Source organism: Lynx rufus, unplaced genomic scaffold, assembly GCF_022079265.1.
Source record: "Lynx rufus isolate CCGP_SWC_20201006 ecotype Redwood Valley unplaced genomic scaffold, mLynRuf1.p SCAF_1, whole genome shotgun sequence".
NCBI classification, from domain to species: domain Eukaryota; kingdom Metazoa; phylum Chordata; class Mammalia; order Carnivora; family Felidae; genus Lynx; species Lynx rufus.
In genome coordinates, this window is record NW_025814823.1 from 136,593,937 (window position 1) to 136,611,296 (window position 17,360).

Consider the following 17,360-nt stretch of genomic DNA (forward strand, 5'->3'; position numbering starts at 1 on the left):
GCTGTATTCATTCTTAATCCCAGTGGAGAAACTGAGGCAGGTTAATAGTTTTGCCAGAGCCAGAGATGATCATATCCTTTCTTGGTGTTCAGGTTATCGGCAAGGCCCTGGTTTGGATTTCATTTCTGCCCTATTTGTGGGGGACAGGTGGCAAGAGACACAGGGCTCATCTAACTATCCTTGGAGTTGGCTGCAAACAGGGCTGAGATACCATAAACTCCTCCCCTGCATCCACTAAGGAAGGTTCAATACCCATCTGACCTCAGGGGATTGTCCACAGGCTTAATTACATAGCTCTGTTTCTTTCATCTGAGCATATCAAAGGATTCTATAAAACTGAAGGAGTGTGGTGATGTCTCCTTGTGGGCTTTTTTTTTCAAGCCCTCTTGCAAATCACTTTAAAAAAAAATTGACACCAACAAATTGTTCCCTGGTATATGACGCACAGCATTTGCTAAGCTCCCTGATCATTCATCACAGATCAGGCCACAGGCAGCGTGGGCTCAGCTTGGTCCGGAAACTTACTTCAAGTCTAATTGTTTATTCATTGGTGGGATCATTGGGGTCCAGGAGTGACAGGCAATTGGCTCTGTGGGAGGATGTGGTGGGAGGGAGATGATAGGTTTGTTATGTCTGTGTTCCAGCAAGATTATTGCTGCTGGGAGACAGCTCTCATATTGACTCTGTTAAGTGTTTGAATATTTTCTGTTGACTTGTTATTGAGAAAAATGGGTTGATATGTCTGTTCACATTATTAAAAAAGAAAGTGATGAAAGTGTTCTTATATTGGCATAGGCATCAAGCACCCAGAAAGGCCAGTTAGGACAGCACCTTGGAGCAAAGTGTGAGTGCTTGTGTTAACAGTGCCATGACCTCAACTCCCTGGTATGTTTGGGGCTGCCACAGTAGAAGAAAAGCAGGACAGGGAAAGAGTAAACTGGCCTGGGACAGTGGGATAGGGAAGGGGACCAATGAGGACCAATGGGATGGTGGCCCCAAATCCTCAGTGCAAGGGGGCATATTGATATTTCTGATCTTGCTGTCAGCCTAAGATAGCATGAACTCAGGGCTTCCAAGAGATAGCTATCACTCTTGGTTGCGTCGGAATGTCCAAGGTATAAACCAGAGGTTTACCTAAGCTAGTATAGGGAAGTAAGAACTAGCCCCAAGAAAGGGAGCAGGAGAGAGTCAAAGGAGTCCAGGCTCCCATTTCGTTAGGATGGAGTAGGAAGGTGGCCTCCAGCCTCAATGGGGGTAACATCTCATAACATAGGACATGAGCAAAAGGCCATCCCCAAGTAGTTTTGGGAATGAGGTAAGCACTGTTTGCTTCTTCTGTGGACTCCAAACACAAGCATCAGACCATTCTATTATGATAGACCAGCTTGTGCAGATGGAGCTTCTAATGTACCTTCCAGCCCAAAAGGCTTAGCGCCATAGCTCGGCTGATCAAGTCCAGGCAGGGAGCCCTATACGAAGAAAAAAGAAAGCTTCTTCTGAAATCTTTTGTATGCTTCTCTCCCTGGCCTGAAATTGTCTCTCTGAGGTTACCAGTGACTTCACTGCAGATTGGAAGGGCTTCCCTCGAGTTATTCTACATGGCATCCTGTCTTCTTCAAATCTCTTCTCTCTTGGCACATCTCTAGTTTTCTTTCTGGTGGCTTGTTTGTACTTTCTCTGGATCTCTTACATGTAGGATTCCCTGAGGTTCTACTGTAGAAGCATTTCTCTCTCACTCTCTGACCTCCTTCTGTGTAATCTGGTTCCATTCCCTTGGCTCTTGTGTTAATCACTTTGGGCTGCTGTGACAAACACTATAACAAAACATTGGTTTAAGCAGTAGAAATGTATATTCTCATACTTCTGGAGGCTAGAAGTCCAGGATTGAGGTGCCAGCATGCTTGGTTTCTGGTGAGAACTTTCTTCCTGGCTTATCGACAGCTGCTTTCTTACAGTGTCCTCACATAGGGGTGGGAGAGAATGCTGACTGGTGTCTCTCCTTCTAGGAACACGATACCCTCATGAGTGCTTCACCTTGTTACTCCGTCTCAACCTGATGATCTCCCAAGTCCCCATCTCCAAATACGATCACATTGTGGGTTTCAAAATATGAATTCTGGGGGGATGCAATTCAGTTCACAGCAGCTCTTGGTCATTTCCTAATGCACATTCCTAGCCCAGAGTTTTCTCCTGAGCAATTCGTCTCTATTTCTAACTGAAGTAAGCTGACATGTAATTAGCCTACATACTCATGGGGGTCTCACACAGAACACATTATCTTCTGCTCAAACCAGTCACTTCTGTTGTACTTCCTAGATTAATTAATGGTGCCATCATTCTAGGTGAAAGACTCTTCCCTTCTGGTGTTTGAGTTTGATATCCCTCTCAGGCCTGTTCATGGGTGGCCCAGAACCGCTCTCCATCCAGGCTGGGCTTCTGAGCACAGGAGTTAATAACGTATACAAGATCGGGGCCACTTCTCTTCCTTTGACTCCAGTGGTTTAACTCTTTAAGCCTATGATTCTCAAACCTGGCTCTAGGTTAATATGAGAGGTTTTAAGAAATACTGGTGCCTGGCCTCCACCCTGGGCCAATGAATCTGTCTCTAGGCAAGGGGCCCAGGCTTCCCTGGGTTGCATAGGGAGAGTTAAAGCTTAACAGCTGTAAGCCACTCCGTCTGAGGACTCGTGGAAGGTGTCTCGTGGCTCTTACAGTTGGTTGGGGACCTTCTTCTCTGGAACAGGAAGCTTCTGAGGCTTATCTTGCTTCCCCTTTCTTTCCAGGTCCATCCATGTCCTAAACCTTAGCCTAGCTCCTACCTCTGACCCTGTTCCTGCCCTTTGGGCTCATCACCTGTATCCTATTTCCTGGACTGACTGTGGAAGCCTCTAAAAGCTTCAACTTGGACCCCTTCTAGGATCTGGTCTTGCTGAGCATCAGTAACCCCTTCCCACCCACCCTTAGGAGGGTCTAGAAAGTTCTTTGCTATATTCTTAAGGAAACACCAGCATTACTGCACACACACAGGATGTTTAATACATGCTGTTGCTGTCTGAGCCCCAAACTGATTTTGGCTATTACTGAGTGCTGCTGATAAAACCAGCAGCTGTTTTTAATGATCAATTTCCTTCTTTCTTTGAACAGCTTATTTAGAAGAGGAAAGAAGAGGCATGTGGCATTTGCTGGAGGAGATACCTAATTTATCATCTGGCAGTTTTCTGTGCTTTATTGTGGGTATACAACACAGACAAGGGGCAATGTGCTAACCCCAGGACTGGCCTGGACACGACTTTAATTTAGATTTTTGCATCAGATTGTGTTTGCTCTCTGAAAACTGACTGCACTTTGAGACCCCTAAACAATAGTAAATCTTAAGAATTCAATATTAATAAGAACAAGATACACAACATGTTAGAAAAACTGGCAAAAGATATAAACAGACAGTATGAAATACTGAGATAAAAACTGACTAATAAGCATTAAAGAATGCTGAACTCCTCTATTAATTAGGGCAATATGAATTAAAAGATAATGATATCCATTTTTCAGTAAGCCAGAGATATCAATAGACAATTAACAGAAGAAGAAATAAACATGACCAGTAAATGTGAGAAGATGCTCCTTGTCGCAGTACCCAGGAAACTGCATTTTTTTACATGTGTAGTTTTTTTAACGTTTATGTATTTTTGAGAGACAGAGAGAGAGAGACACACAGCATGAGTGGGGGAGGGGCAGAGAGTGAGGGAGACTGAATCCGAAGCAGGCTCCAGGCTGTGAGCTGTCAGCACAGAGCCCGACATGGGGCTTGAAGCCACGAACTGTGAGATCATGACCTGAGCTGAAGTGGGCAGCTTAACTGACTGACCTACCCGAGGTGCCCCTATGTGTGTATTTTTAAAAATTTATTTATTTAAATTCAAGTTAGCTAACATGCAGTGTAATATTGGTTTCAGGAGTAGAACCCAGGGATTCATCACTTATGTCTAACACCCAGTGCTCATCCCAAGTGACCTCCTTAGTGCCCATCAGCCATCAATCCCATCCCCCCACCTACCTTCCCTTCAGCAACCCTCAAGGGAACTACAGATTTATTTATTTATTTATTTTTGTTTTCACATTTCAACTTTTTAATCAGCTCCATGAAAGACATCCTAAATGCTAAGTGAAACACAACAGAATATTTTTTCTTCCATTATTAAAGAAAAGGACATTCGCAAGTTCTAAGAAACTTCTGTGTATCAGGGTGGTGACCTTGAATAAAAAACAAAACAAAACAAAACCCAAACCATCTCTAATCATGTTCTTGCAGCTGCATTTAGAAATTGCTTCCTAATCATGATAAACATTGTATACAGGTTTTTAAAATGTCCCTAAATGCACATCATTTGAAAAAAAAAGTGACCAAACATTTTTTGCCATAGCCCGTAATCCTGAGAGCCCAAACTAAAAAACTGGTAAAAAGAAAAATACCCAGACTCTACAAATGTCCCAGGACTTGTCTTTAAATGGGAGAAAAAACTTTAAAAGACATATGGAACTTTCTACAAGGTCTTTGTAACAAGCTACCTTGGGAGCTCAATTCAAAAATAGAAGTTGATGTACTAAACAGATTTTTCAGTGCAGCTCCAAAAATCTTTATAAATACAGCCATTTGGAAGGATGTTCCTGGATCAGAAGTTTTATTCCTTGTGTATCTACATTAGGTGCACAAGCTTCATCTCAGTTGTCATAATTGTCTCTGTAATTTCCTCCTGAGTAGCAGTCATAACCGCCCTGGCTGCCACCATAGTCTCTGGACCTTCCATATCCATATCCATATCCATATCCATATCCATATCCATATCCATGTCCATACCCATATCTTCCAGGACGACTGTCGTATCTACCACTCCCATAGCTCTGGTCCCAACCACCTCTCCATTCATGGCTCTCATGGCATCTGAGGCATGCTCTGGGTTGGTGAAGTTGATGAAACCAAAACCCCGGGATCCCTGTGTCTCCCGGTCTTTGACAACGACCACTTCAGAAATAGGACCGAAGCTGCTGAAGTGGTCTTCCAGAGCCTGCTCATCGGTGTTGAAATTGAGCCCTCCCATGAAAAGCTTCCCTTCTTCAGAAGACATGGCGGTCAATTCGGGTACTGCAAGTTAAGCAAAAGGACTAGAAGAACAGCTACCGCTGTGGAGAAGAGAGACTGGGAGAACTACAGATTTAAAGATACTGTTTTTCACCAATCATATTAGTAAACATTGCTATGCTGCAAGGTGTGGGGAAATGGATATATACAGAGACAGCTATCATATGTCACACATGGGGTTATAAATTGTATTATATTCTGGAGGGCGACTTTATCAACTTATACTAAAAATTTGGTCAGTGTATGTTAAAATTTTGTCAATTTAAAAGTTTACTTTGATTCAGAACCATTTTTATAACTTCATTTTGTCCTGAAACATCTTATCAGAGCAGACTAGAGCAACTTTGAGACTGCAGGCAACTGTTAAGTGGTCCAGTGCAAGATTCTAAGTAACATCTCTTATTAACCCTTACTTGGACATATTCTAGACAATTGTTGGCCAAAACCATGAAATAGAGCCTCTTGCTTATTTTAAGCTTATTAAAAAAGGCAACCAATTGGCACATTTTGGCTTGTCTGTTTTATATAAAGGGCCTATACAATGTTCTACATTGATGTTCTACAATAGGGATGAACAAACTTTTCCTGTAAAAGGCCAGACAGTAAATATTTTAGGCTTTGTGGAACACGGAGTTCCTGTCATCACCACTAAACTTTGCGGCGGTAGCAAGAAAGCAGCCATAGGTAATATATCAGCTAATGAGTGAGGTGGTGCTCTGGTAGAACCTTATTTATGGACACTAAAAATTGAATTTCATAAAAACTTCACAGGTCATAATATTATCATTCTTCTTTTGATTGTTCCTCCCAAGCATTAAAAAATATAAAAGTCGGGGCACCTGGGTGGCTCAGTAGGTTGAGCGTCCGACTTCGGCTCAGGTCATGATCTCTCGGTCTGTGAGTTCGAGCCCTACGTCGGGCTCTGTGCTGACAGCTCAGAGCCTGGAGCCTGCTTCGGATTCTGTGTCTCCCTCTCTCTCTGCCCCTCCCTCACTTGTGCTCTGTCTCTCTCTGTCAAAAATAAATAAATGTTTAAAAAATTTAAAAAATATATAAAAGCCATTCTTTGTTCAAAGACTATACAAAACAGGCAATGGGCTGGATTTGGCCTGCAGGCCTTAGTTTGCCAAACTCTGTGTTACATTATCACTTGTTTCTTAGAAATTAGAAATTGCTGCAGCACTATTTTATGTTATCTAACATGCCGTAACTATATTAAGTAACTATATCTTAAAAACTAACCATTGTTTTCCAAACAAAAATTAAAAACCACTTCGATGCAAGCAAAGTCAGGTCCATTGTCAATATTTAAAAATTATTATTTTGTTAAAGGCTAGGGTTTTAATAATCCCTCCTTATGATCCATTCTTGTGCATTTTTCCCCCCTACGGTTAGGCCCCCAAATCTTTTGTATTGTCACTCCTATGGATACTTCAGAGGTCAGCATCAGACCGAGACAGCCGATGGTGGTCACCTGGGGTAGCCCATCCATATGGTCTGATGCATGTCCTGGATCTGGCAGCCAAATAGCTGGCTTGTTAGCATCAGGATAGTAGTTATGATCTCACGTTCCAACATGGGCCCATCCCCAAGGTATCCATAGTCAGAATCATCCTGAAAGTAGCCAGTTATGTCCAGCACCAGTAGCCACATTTAAAGCCACTGGCTAAGTTCTGAAGAGAGAGAGAGCTAGTCAGTTGAACTGAAAGGTGGTGTATCCTTACCCATTGGGAAAAAACTAGCTTCTTGCCACTACATCCGTATGTTAGAGTGAAGGAAGAGTCAAAAAAGTGATAGCTCCCTTAATTTCAATAGTCTGTGCGGCTTCCTTGTCCTGAGCAAATGCAGGGTTTGCCTTGCCCAACCAAATTAATGTTACGTTTTTGGTTGTTATGATAGGTTCCAGGTTAGTTTTGCTGTAAAAATCTTTGCGACAGGCGTCTTTGCAGTAACTAATTGGCTATAAGGCAGTTTTCCCGTAGAAGATATAAGAATGAAAAATAAGAGAGACACGTTAAAGAGGACACAATGAAACATGAAAAAAAGTTAAAAATCTTAATTATTAACTTCTTTCATTAAGAGAGGTATCAATTTTTCAAATACTGGCACACATATTTGTAACTGAGCTCTGTATTGTGTGCCAAAGCCTTCCATACTTGTTCCTTTTTGGCTTATTGTTACTTGTCTGTTGTTAGACATTCCAAAGTTCTATGGGAAAGTGTTAAGTGTTGTAATTCATTTGTAACTGAACTTGTTACCACTGCAGCTGGTAGGTTACTTTCTAGATAGTATGTGATCTGGTTTGTACTCTCTTATTCCACACTTCCAGTGTGTCTTATCATCATATTTTCTACCAAGTCCATATATATGTAGTTGTTATCACTATTTTAAGACTATCACAACTACTTGTCATGGTATAGACAATTATGAAGGCTGGCTACGGTTTATATAATATAAAAATTGGAACTCTGTCAATGGGGAAATGAAACCAAACTGTGAACCACTTATCTTTTATGGCAAAATTACCTCATGGCCAATTAGTTTTGCAGTGAAAATGTTTGTGGCAAAAATGCTTACAGCAAAGATAGTAGTTATGGTTATGGATGGTAATGGTGAAAATACCAGACACAGTTGGAAGAGACTTCTAGATTTTTTTTTGTATGGCAACCAACAATGCAAGCAGATGATTCTGGTTATTGTGGACCCCAGGCTCTAATACATATACCAAGGATCTACATTTCCAAGGAACTAGCCAGGATACCAAAGAAGCTATCTCTCTTTTATTAATAAACTAGTATGAAGACAGGTGGAATGTAAGCTGTAGGATTCTACCTAAGGAATTCCAAGCCACAGTCTTCTTCAGAAGTATCTGAACTGAAACAAAACAAAAAAGAACTCTCTGAACTTTGAGCCACCTTTCAGATGGCGCAACTAAACAGGAAGGAATGGAATATCTTCATGGGATGAGTGTTAACTTTCTGGGTTTGTATGTATTCAATCTGTGCAGCTGGAATCCTTTCTAGCTTCACTTGCAAGAATTCAAAAACAATATGATTGTATGCCAAGTAGATGTAGATGAGCCAAGAAGCTTTTGTGTATTCTTCTCTTCATGCTGGTGAGTGGGAGGACATCCTTGAGTCCAATCTGTAAGCTTTATCGTATGACCAGCTAACATCAAGAGGCAGAGATGGCCCAGAATGTTCTTTATGTTAATGGTGGACTTTCACTTATGCTTAAACTTCCACGTCTACCATCTCATTGATCTTGGATAAAAGCTACTGTTGAGCTTGTATGAAAACTTGCCTTTTGTCCAAATCATGAGCCTTTATGTGGGTAGGATACCAGTCCACAATTTGTTCCCTTACTGGTTTGTGCTTGTTATACTTCCATGACTGGAACACAGCAGGAGCTGTGGAGGGCATGCATTTGGAAAAAATAGTTACAGGTAAGGAGCCCTTCCCATCCTGGCTACAAATGTCCACTTTTGAGTCATAATGTGAGATGAAATACCATTCCATTGAGTGTGCAGCTGATTGCTTATGCATCCTTTTGACACTTTAATTGGTGTTAATTAGTATTTTGACTAGTATTTACTTAGTATTTTGATAGTTTAATTAGTTTTACAATGGCATGTTTCATTACCTGTAAGAGTGCAGCCAAGCACTGGACATTGATTAGATGAGCTGCATCAGGCTGTGTGCATGAGGTCTGTATACTCTCATCTAGTGTCTCTAGAAGGTTAGCTGCTGTATTCACTTCACTTGGATCATTGCATGTTGTCCATGACTCAGCTACTTCTTGAGTGAAACACGGAGAAAACCCTTGTTTCCTCCTCTTCGGGACTTAGGTGGTGTCCACATCTATTCCCCCAGGATTACCTTTATCACTCAGAGAAGGAGCTGCGGTTGCAGTGCTGAAATGGATCCCAGAGCGGAGGTAAGTTTGTTGCTGCCAGCAGCATCATTCCTGATGACCTCCATGGCCGTGCCCAACTCAATCAAATCAGCTTTGAGTAGCCTTTGTCCACGGAGGGTTTTAAAAAAATCCGTGGTGTAGCTCCTCTCAGTTTCGCTCAAGGGGGCAGGCTCTGCCTATCATGGGAGTCTGAGTTGTCTTTCACCTGTTGTAGCTGGGCTTCTTAGACCTTTCTCCATGTCAACCACCCCTTCCTCATCATTCCCAAAGCCAGTCTGAGAGAGGTTGAAAATCATATTAAACTTTTGAATGTGTATATCTTTTGCCCAGAAATATTACTTTTTAGAATTTATTGTAGCAAAATACTCGTCAATACATATCTATTCTATTCCATTGTTTATAATAATAAAAAAATTAGAAATAACCTAAATAGCCTTCAGTAGGGGAATGCTTGTGAAAAACAATGTGAACATACAGTGCTGTTATACAACAGGTGCAGAGTATGAGGTAGGTCTACAGGTCTATAAAGTTGCATGCACAGTATCTGAAACCTACCGTTGAGTGAACAAAATGAAAGTCACAGATCGGTTGATGTCATTTCTATAGGGTAATAATTAACGACAACAAAAAGGAAACTATGTATTTTCATAAGTATGACTATGAGTATCTGTGCATGGAAACATGGCTAGAAGGATTCAGGCCAAACTGGTAATGGTGGTTTCCTCTGCCGAGAGACTGGGATGGGGGTTCTGGGAAAGAGGCGACTACATGTAACATTTAATATATTTACTGTGGGCATGTATTTGTGCTCACTTGTGTAATTAAAAGTAAATAATAATTTTTCAAAGAAAAAGAAATAAAATTAAAGAGATGGATTTTAAAAATTCAACATTAAGAAATTAGCAGTACTGTGGTCTGTACTCTGGATTCCGCACGTGCAGATAGCTTCATGTAGATGACCTGGGTGCCCGAGAACCCTGCCACTGACACTATGCAGGGCTGTTCAGGAGCCATGTTCTTGCCCTGGGCACAGGGCTGCAAGTTCTGGGCTGGAGATTTAGTGAGGAAATGATAATGATCAACTCTGTTTAGCATGAGGGATATGATAGTTGGGAGGGAGATGTAGGGAAGGAAAAAATTTTCTCTACCCATCCTAAGTTCATTGACTGGGATTCTGCAAATGAGACCAACAAAAGAGAGATTAAAGGAGAAAAATGGTCAGAAGTTTATTAATGCATCCATCTGAGCATACACATGGGAGGACTCCACGATGAATACCTCAAAAGGATGGTAAGAACTTGGGCTAATACAGCTTCTTAGCAAAAGAGCGATGAATTTGTAGAGAAGTGACAAGCACAAAAGAACTTTGAGCTTCTAGAGAAGGCAAATTGTGGGAAGGTAAATATATAGGAGAAAATAATGGAAGATAAGGTTGTTTTTAGCAAGGTTATTATGTAGATCCCTTTGATGCCATCTCTGGATTGATGAGTCTAGAGTTGTCTCTGGTGATTAAGTATCGTCCTGCCCTTTCTGGTAGATATGGGGTGTGCAGAGAGTTGTTATTGTGTTTGTTTCTTCTCCACTGCCTTCAAGCTCAAAATAATCCTTATACCAGAGTGGCATGTTTTGGACTGGCATTCTCTGAACCCCTTCAGAGATATTCTAAGGAAAGGGACTATAGCTACAATCTTATGTGTGTAAGAAGGGAGTAAAGTTATCACGCTCAGATGTGAAGATCGTACCACAGCCAGGAAGCAGGAAATCTTCCCCTCATATCTTTCCCAACAAGTCCCTCCCACCCCAAGCCCAAGAGCCTTAAGATTCACCACTTCCAGAATTACAGACCTTGGCAGGCCTTGATTATGTTTATTTCACCAATTCTTGCTCATTAAAGTCTGACTCACATAGGAAGAGCAGGAAAACAGGCCCAGTCTTTGGGTTCATAGAAGTTTTTAACCTCATCATAAATCTGCTGTGAAGAGGGTCATCACTTTGAACAGTGGCCTTGAAACACTGGTGTGGTTTGAGTCGTCTTATTCTCTTAAAGTCCTGTAGCTAGCACTGAAGACCGGTCCTTCTCTGCCCTCTTGCAACAGAAAGAGGACATTGCATGTTGTCTGGGGGCTTATCTTTTCTAGGCAACAACTGTTCCGAGGAGAGATCTACTGAAGCCAAGGGGCTTTGGTGGGTTTTAACATCTCCTATAGATGTTTCAGCTGGTGATTTTTGTTATTTGAAACTTCTTTCCTTTTCTAGTTCTGGTATGCTAACTCTTTTGTATGTAATGCCTGATTACTGCAGTAGACTGAATGCGTCCCCTCAAAATTCATATGTTGAAATCATAATGCCATGTGATGGTATTAGGAAGTGGGGCCTCTGGGAGGTAAGTAAGGTGTGAGGATAGAGCCCCTATGAACAGGAACAGGGCCCTTAGAAAGGAGGTCGCAGGAGCTCTCTTGCCCCTTCTGCCTCGTGAGGATGTAACTAGAAGGCATCAGCCTGCAACCTGGAAGAAGGCTGGCACCCTGATCTCAGACTTGCTTCCGAAACTGGGAGAACCCAGTTCTGAATTTCTGTTGGGCGTAAGCCACCCAGTCTGTGGTAGTTTGTTGGACCACACTGAACTGACTAAAACGGTCACTTCATTAAGGACTCTTGAATAAGTATCATGCCCATGACACCTGGATCTCTCTCTCTCTCTCTCTCTCTCTCCCTCTCTCTCTCTCTCTCTCGCATCTGCTTCATCCCTGACTGTGTACTTGGGATGTTGTTTCAGGACCATCCAAATGCGTGTGGGTTGTAGGATGTGTTTTGGTGATGCTGATCACCTGGCTTGGCTTAGCATAGGCAGAAGTGTTACCTTCCTTAAACTTTTTTTTTTTAGTTTATTTATTTATTTTGAGAGACAAAGAGAGAGAGCATGAGTTGGGGAGGCACAGAGAGAGAGGGAGAGAATCCCAAGCAGGTTCCACACTGTCAGCATGGAGCCCGAGGTGGGGCTTGATATCATGAACCATGAGATCATGACCTGAGCCGAAATCAAGAGTTGGACACTCAATCAGCTGAGCCACCCAGTCGCCCCACCTTCTTCAGTCTTAGTAGTGGCTGCAACTGATGAACGAGTATAATAGTGTACATGGCTGAAGAGGGAATGGAAGGACCTGGCACCCACCAGTTCAAAGGACAGTTTGTGCGTAGCAGTGGGATGTCCGTTATTTTTTGGTCAGTGGAATCTTTCTATGCCTAACAGTAGAGTAAGGCAGAGCCTTCCACTTTCTGTTAGAGACTGTGGGTCTGCTGAAACCCACAGTTGCTTTTGTTACTCAGTTGATCTCTACTGATGATGCAGCTGTACTTCCATGAATGTTTTTTTTTCTTATGATTACAGTATTATTACCAATGTAGTACTTTTCTTGTTGCTGGTTGTTTTATAGGACATTGGGAAGTGGGGTATCAAGCAGTGCTGGTCTGACATCATGATACCTTGTATATCATCATGGGCTTTTTTACCACAGCAATTGAAGTATTTACAGTCTAAATCCCAAATGGCATTTGGAGATGCCCATATTTAGTGCCCCAGCTTTCCTCCCTAAAGTGAAGTCAAGTAGTCGTCAAGGTCCACTGACACACACACTGTCAATTGTGCTATTGGTGGGAGAGACCTAATAGGGGAGCAGACCTACACTTAAAACAGTAGGCAAAATTTTTGGTGGTTACCTAGTCTATCCTTAAATATAAATGCACAATCAAAAATCATATGAATTTTGGGTATAATTGACCATTGGAAGAAAAACACGTGGTTGGGGCACCTGAGTGGCTCAGTCGGTTAAGTGTACGACTTTGACTCAGATCATGAACTTATGGTTTGTGAGTCTGAGCCCCGCGTCAGGCTTTGTGCTGACAGCTCAGAGCCCGGAACCTGCTTCAGATTCGGTGTCTCTCCCTCTCTCCCTGTTCCTCCCCTGCTCGCACTCTCTGTCTCTCTCTCAAAAAAAAAATAAACGTTAAAAAAATTTTTTTTAAAGCAAACTGCATGGTTGACAAAAGGTAGGGAGTTGGAATGGTAGAGGGACAGAGGAGAAGGGGAAGGGTAGGGCAGCTGATATCTTCACTTTACCTGGTAACGTGTCAAGAGATATATCCTCAGTATATGAAACAAGGACTAGAGGTTTAAATTTATTATTTAAAGGCCTAGGGGCACCTGGGTGGCTCAGTCGGTTAAGCGTCCCACTTTGGCTTGGGTCATGATCTCACAGTTGGTGAGTTGGAGCACTGCATCCGGCTCTGTGCTGACAGCTCGGAGCCTGGGGCCTGCTTCGGATTCTGTGTCTCCCTCTCTGCCCCTTACCCGCTCACACTCTGTCTCTCTCTCAAAAATAAACATTAAAACTTAAAAAACACAGAAGGGAAGGAGTGCTAGTTTCTGGCTGAGTTTGCTGTGCCAGAGCCACATAGTGAGAGGTAAAAAAGACTTAGGAATTGTTTAAAGGCAAAAACTGTTATGTCACTGGGATGTCACTTCCTCATCGGTAGATGAAGGTGCTTAGGTCTTCTGTTACTTTTAATACCCACTGTAGCTGTTTGTAGAGTTGTGGCATAATGCCAGCTGGGTGTTCAAATACACATTTTTCCATTTCCCAAAGAAAATTTTTTGGGGCTTCATGAAAATCTGGATCATTTTTTGGAAAAGATATTTGAGTAAGCAATTAAGCAAAGAAAGGCATAAAAACATCCTTTCCCCGGAGAACCAAGGAAAGGGGAGGCCTTCTGAGAGACCAAGTAGTTGCTTGTTTTGTTTAAGAGGCTGACACTATCTAATGGATTGAAATGAACTTGAAATTGGACATTTAGTTAATTTCCCTCTGCTAACCAGTAATGGGAGATTATGGTAGGAAGACCAGATTCATCATAGACAAAAATAAATCAGATTTTTTCCCCATTAAATCCAAGTTGCACTATGAATTAACCACTACTCCATTATATTATAAATTTCTACAGACACACACAGCCACGTCAGTTTTGCTGGTCAGCAGTGGAAGAAAAAAAGTTGTGAGCAGGTGTTTTGGTTTCAACCTTCTGTGGTATATCATCCTATAGGCTGTGTTGGCTGATTGTAGAGATGTTTTATAAAAGTTTTTTTTTAACACTGCCATGTCTGAAAGTGCAAAGGCAAAGAGGGTTAAGCTTTCTGGGGAGAGGAGGCATAGGAATATGATGCAAATGAAAATCAAGATAATTTCACAAATTCAAAATGGTGAGCAAAGGACAAGCTGTACATGTAAATAGGAGATGATTGTTGAATAATAGAATGTTTTCGACGGATGAGGAACACATCATACAGAATATTTAAAGCATTATGCCTGTGCAATGGACAATAATGAACAGGAAGTAAAGAAAAAGTATTAAGGGAGTAAGGAATTTAGGGGGCGGGGGAATGAAATCTGCCTGTACAGATTTTCAATGTAGATATATAATGTACAACTCAACTTTAGACACAGATGCCTGATGGGATGTAGGTAAAGCACGGAGAGTATATCCAATTTTAAAGTTTCATAGGACCACCTCATACGCTAATGGTCATCCATCTAGGGGCTGCAGGCTTGTATCCTTCTTGGTTACTTTTTGATTCCTGGCAGACTTATAAAGAGCCTCTGGAACTAACCTGTGTCTAAATAGAGCTGCTTCTGGGACGGTGGAGTAGAGGCAGGAAGAGGCTTGGAAGCCAGCTATTAGACCATCCCTAATATCTGCAGGATCCAAAGGAACAGAAATGCAAGTCTATGTACCATATGTCTGAATCAAAACTGTAAATAAAGATAAAGTAAATTCTATTATTTACCTTGACAAATATACCTTCAAAATAATCTGGAATTCCAGGTTCAAATATAGAGTTTTTAGACTCCTTGGATCCCATGCTGAAATATTGGTGATTTGGAGAAAGTTTGCCCAAAGTCCATTAGCCTCCAGCTTGTCCCCCTTCTCTTCCTACTGCTGTCTCCTGCATTGCAAGCAGCCTTGAACACATGAGGCTCCCAGCCAGGAGGTCCAGAGCCTCTGCAAATAGCTGCCCTTGGCCATTCGTTGGGCCTGGAAGGGCACACACTTGTAGCATGGTCTGCCATCAGGAGGGTGGGCCTGTGGATGAGGCCTGTAGGACAGGCTTAGGCTGTTCAGGTAGGTAATTCTAGGATTCTGAACATCTAATCCTTGTCTAGAAAGGCTCTAGGAGGGCACATGCCCTTGGTCTCACAGATTCCCTTCCTGGCGGGGAAGGATATAATCAAAAGAGGGCCAGTGTGGGATTTTCTAAAACACAGGGCCCAGATACTAGGTGGTACTTCCGGGAAATATGATTTTATATCTCATTGAAAGTTATTAGAGAACTGGGCAGTGGCAGTAGAAAAATATACTACCTCACTAGCAGACTGTTGCTCAAAATGACTGGGAAATCAGCTTTGAACTGGGCATATTGGTCTATCCTTCAGTTACAGATGTAGGTAAGTTATTTGATTGATACCTAAGTAGACAGAGTGGGGTCAAGAGCAAATGGTTGCCTGTTAGCTACCAATGAATCTGGAAAGATACTGCCTCATTTGAGAATGAATGAACATAAAACAAAACAAAACATGGGTCCATTAAAAATTACTGCAGGCGTGCCTGGGTGGCTCAGTCGGTTAAGCATCCGATTTTGGCTCAGGTCATGACCTCACACTTGGTGAGTTCGAGCCCTGCATCGGGCTCTGTGCTTACAGCTCAGAGCCTGGAGCCTGCTTCACATTCTGTGTCTCCCTCTTTGCCCCTCCCCACCTCTCAAAAATAAGTAATCATTAAACAAATAAATAAAAATTACGGTAGAACAAAGGGATAGGGGACAGTCCCCTAGAATCTCATAGAAGTTTTGTATCTCTGAAGAGCCCAAAGGGTCCCTAAGAAAATTATAGGACATTGTGGAGAACAGATCTGAGAAGTGCTTCTAGGATGCAGAAAAAAGCACAAGCAAAAGGAAACAGAAAATGGAAGTGAGAGCAAAGGTCTACCATACGACTACTTTGGGTTCCTAGGGAGGATAGCATAACTAAGGATTAAAAGTAATAGTAAAGGACGGAATAAAATGTAAGTACATGGGCTGAAGGGGGCTCCCTGTATTTCAGATAAAAACAGAAGAGATCTGTATGTAGATCTATCCAAAGAGAAAATTTTGAATTACACAAGTTTAAAACATCCTAAAAACGTCCTCTTGGAAAAGGCAATTTAACTACAAATTGGAGAGACACAGTGAGCATTTTTTGACTAAAAGCACTCTGATACTCTTTGGAGGAATTGTCTTCTCTCCACAAGAGTCAGCACAGCAAAATGTCAGTAAAGAACCAGTATCCTTACCTGCCAAGAGGTAAGAATGTGACCTGAGACGAATACAGCAGTGTCTCTCTGGAACCGGAACTTCCACAGAGTAACACAAAGGCAGAAGACAATTGCTTCTGCTCATTCACGCCACTTGCAGTACCTTGAAGTCCGCTGTCAGTTCCTGAAACTGAAATTTCAGGAGTGGCTCTATTTTCTGTCTTTTCACGTCTTTTGGTGAACCTCCCTTTAGATTTTGAGTTTTCTTATTTACCTTCCATAAATTTCACTTTTGCTGCACTTGTCAAGGGACCGTAAGGGAAGAGGAGTTTGGGGGTGGTGGGGGGAACCTGCCAGAATGAGGAAGAATGTTTTTATATCCCCTTTCACTGGGCAGGTCCCAATAATCCACAGTTTAAGAGAACGAAGAAATTATGCTTCTCTAATGCACCAGTAGGTGGTGCTCTCACAAACCGAGTAGCTGATGCCCAAAAATAAAGGGTATGAGGCCTTCTGGAACACTGTGGGTAGGACGGCTCCTTCCGATGGTGGCATTGAATGACATAAAGCCAGAGAATAGTCAAATCAAATCTCTAAGCTGTCACTTCGGGCTGATTTGCTGTGGACTTACTGTTTGGTGCCTTCCAGACTCACAATTACTGATGTAATGGTCATATTGCTGTAGGCATAGTTCATGTGGAGTTCATTCCTTGTCTTCTCACATCAGTAAACTGAGAATATATCAGATGAGACAGTTTAGCTGCTGGCATTTTAATGACAGAGAGTGCTTCTTCAGTTTACTATGTTTATATTCTGTGTACATGCTCACACAAATATGAGGATGTCTCATATCTTGTAATGACACTAGCAAAGAAACGAAAATAGGTTGTCTTCAGCAACACTGTTAGCTGGAAGGCTTTTAAGGCTGCTGTATGTACAGGATTTGGAAGAAGAAAAGGCTGTGACC

The 17,360-nt window shown here is 42.0% G+C and overlaps 1 pseudogene; it reads right to left on the reverse strand.

The window, feature by feature from the left end:
* Nucleotides 1-4,205: 4,205 nt before the first annotated feature.
* Nucleotides 4,206-5,146, reverse strand: LOC124503062 (RNA-binding protein 3-like; annotated as a pseudogene).
* Nucleotides 5,147-17,360: the final 12,214 nt, after the last annotated feature.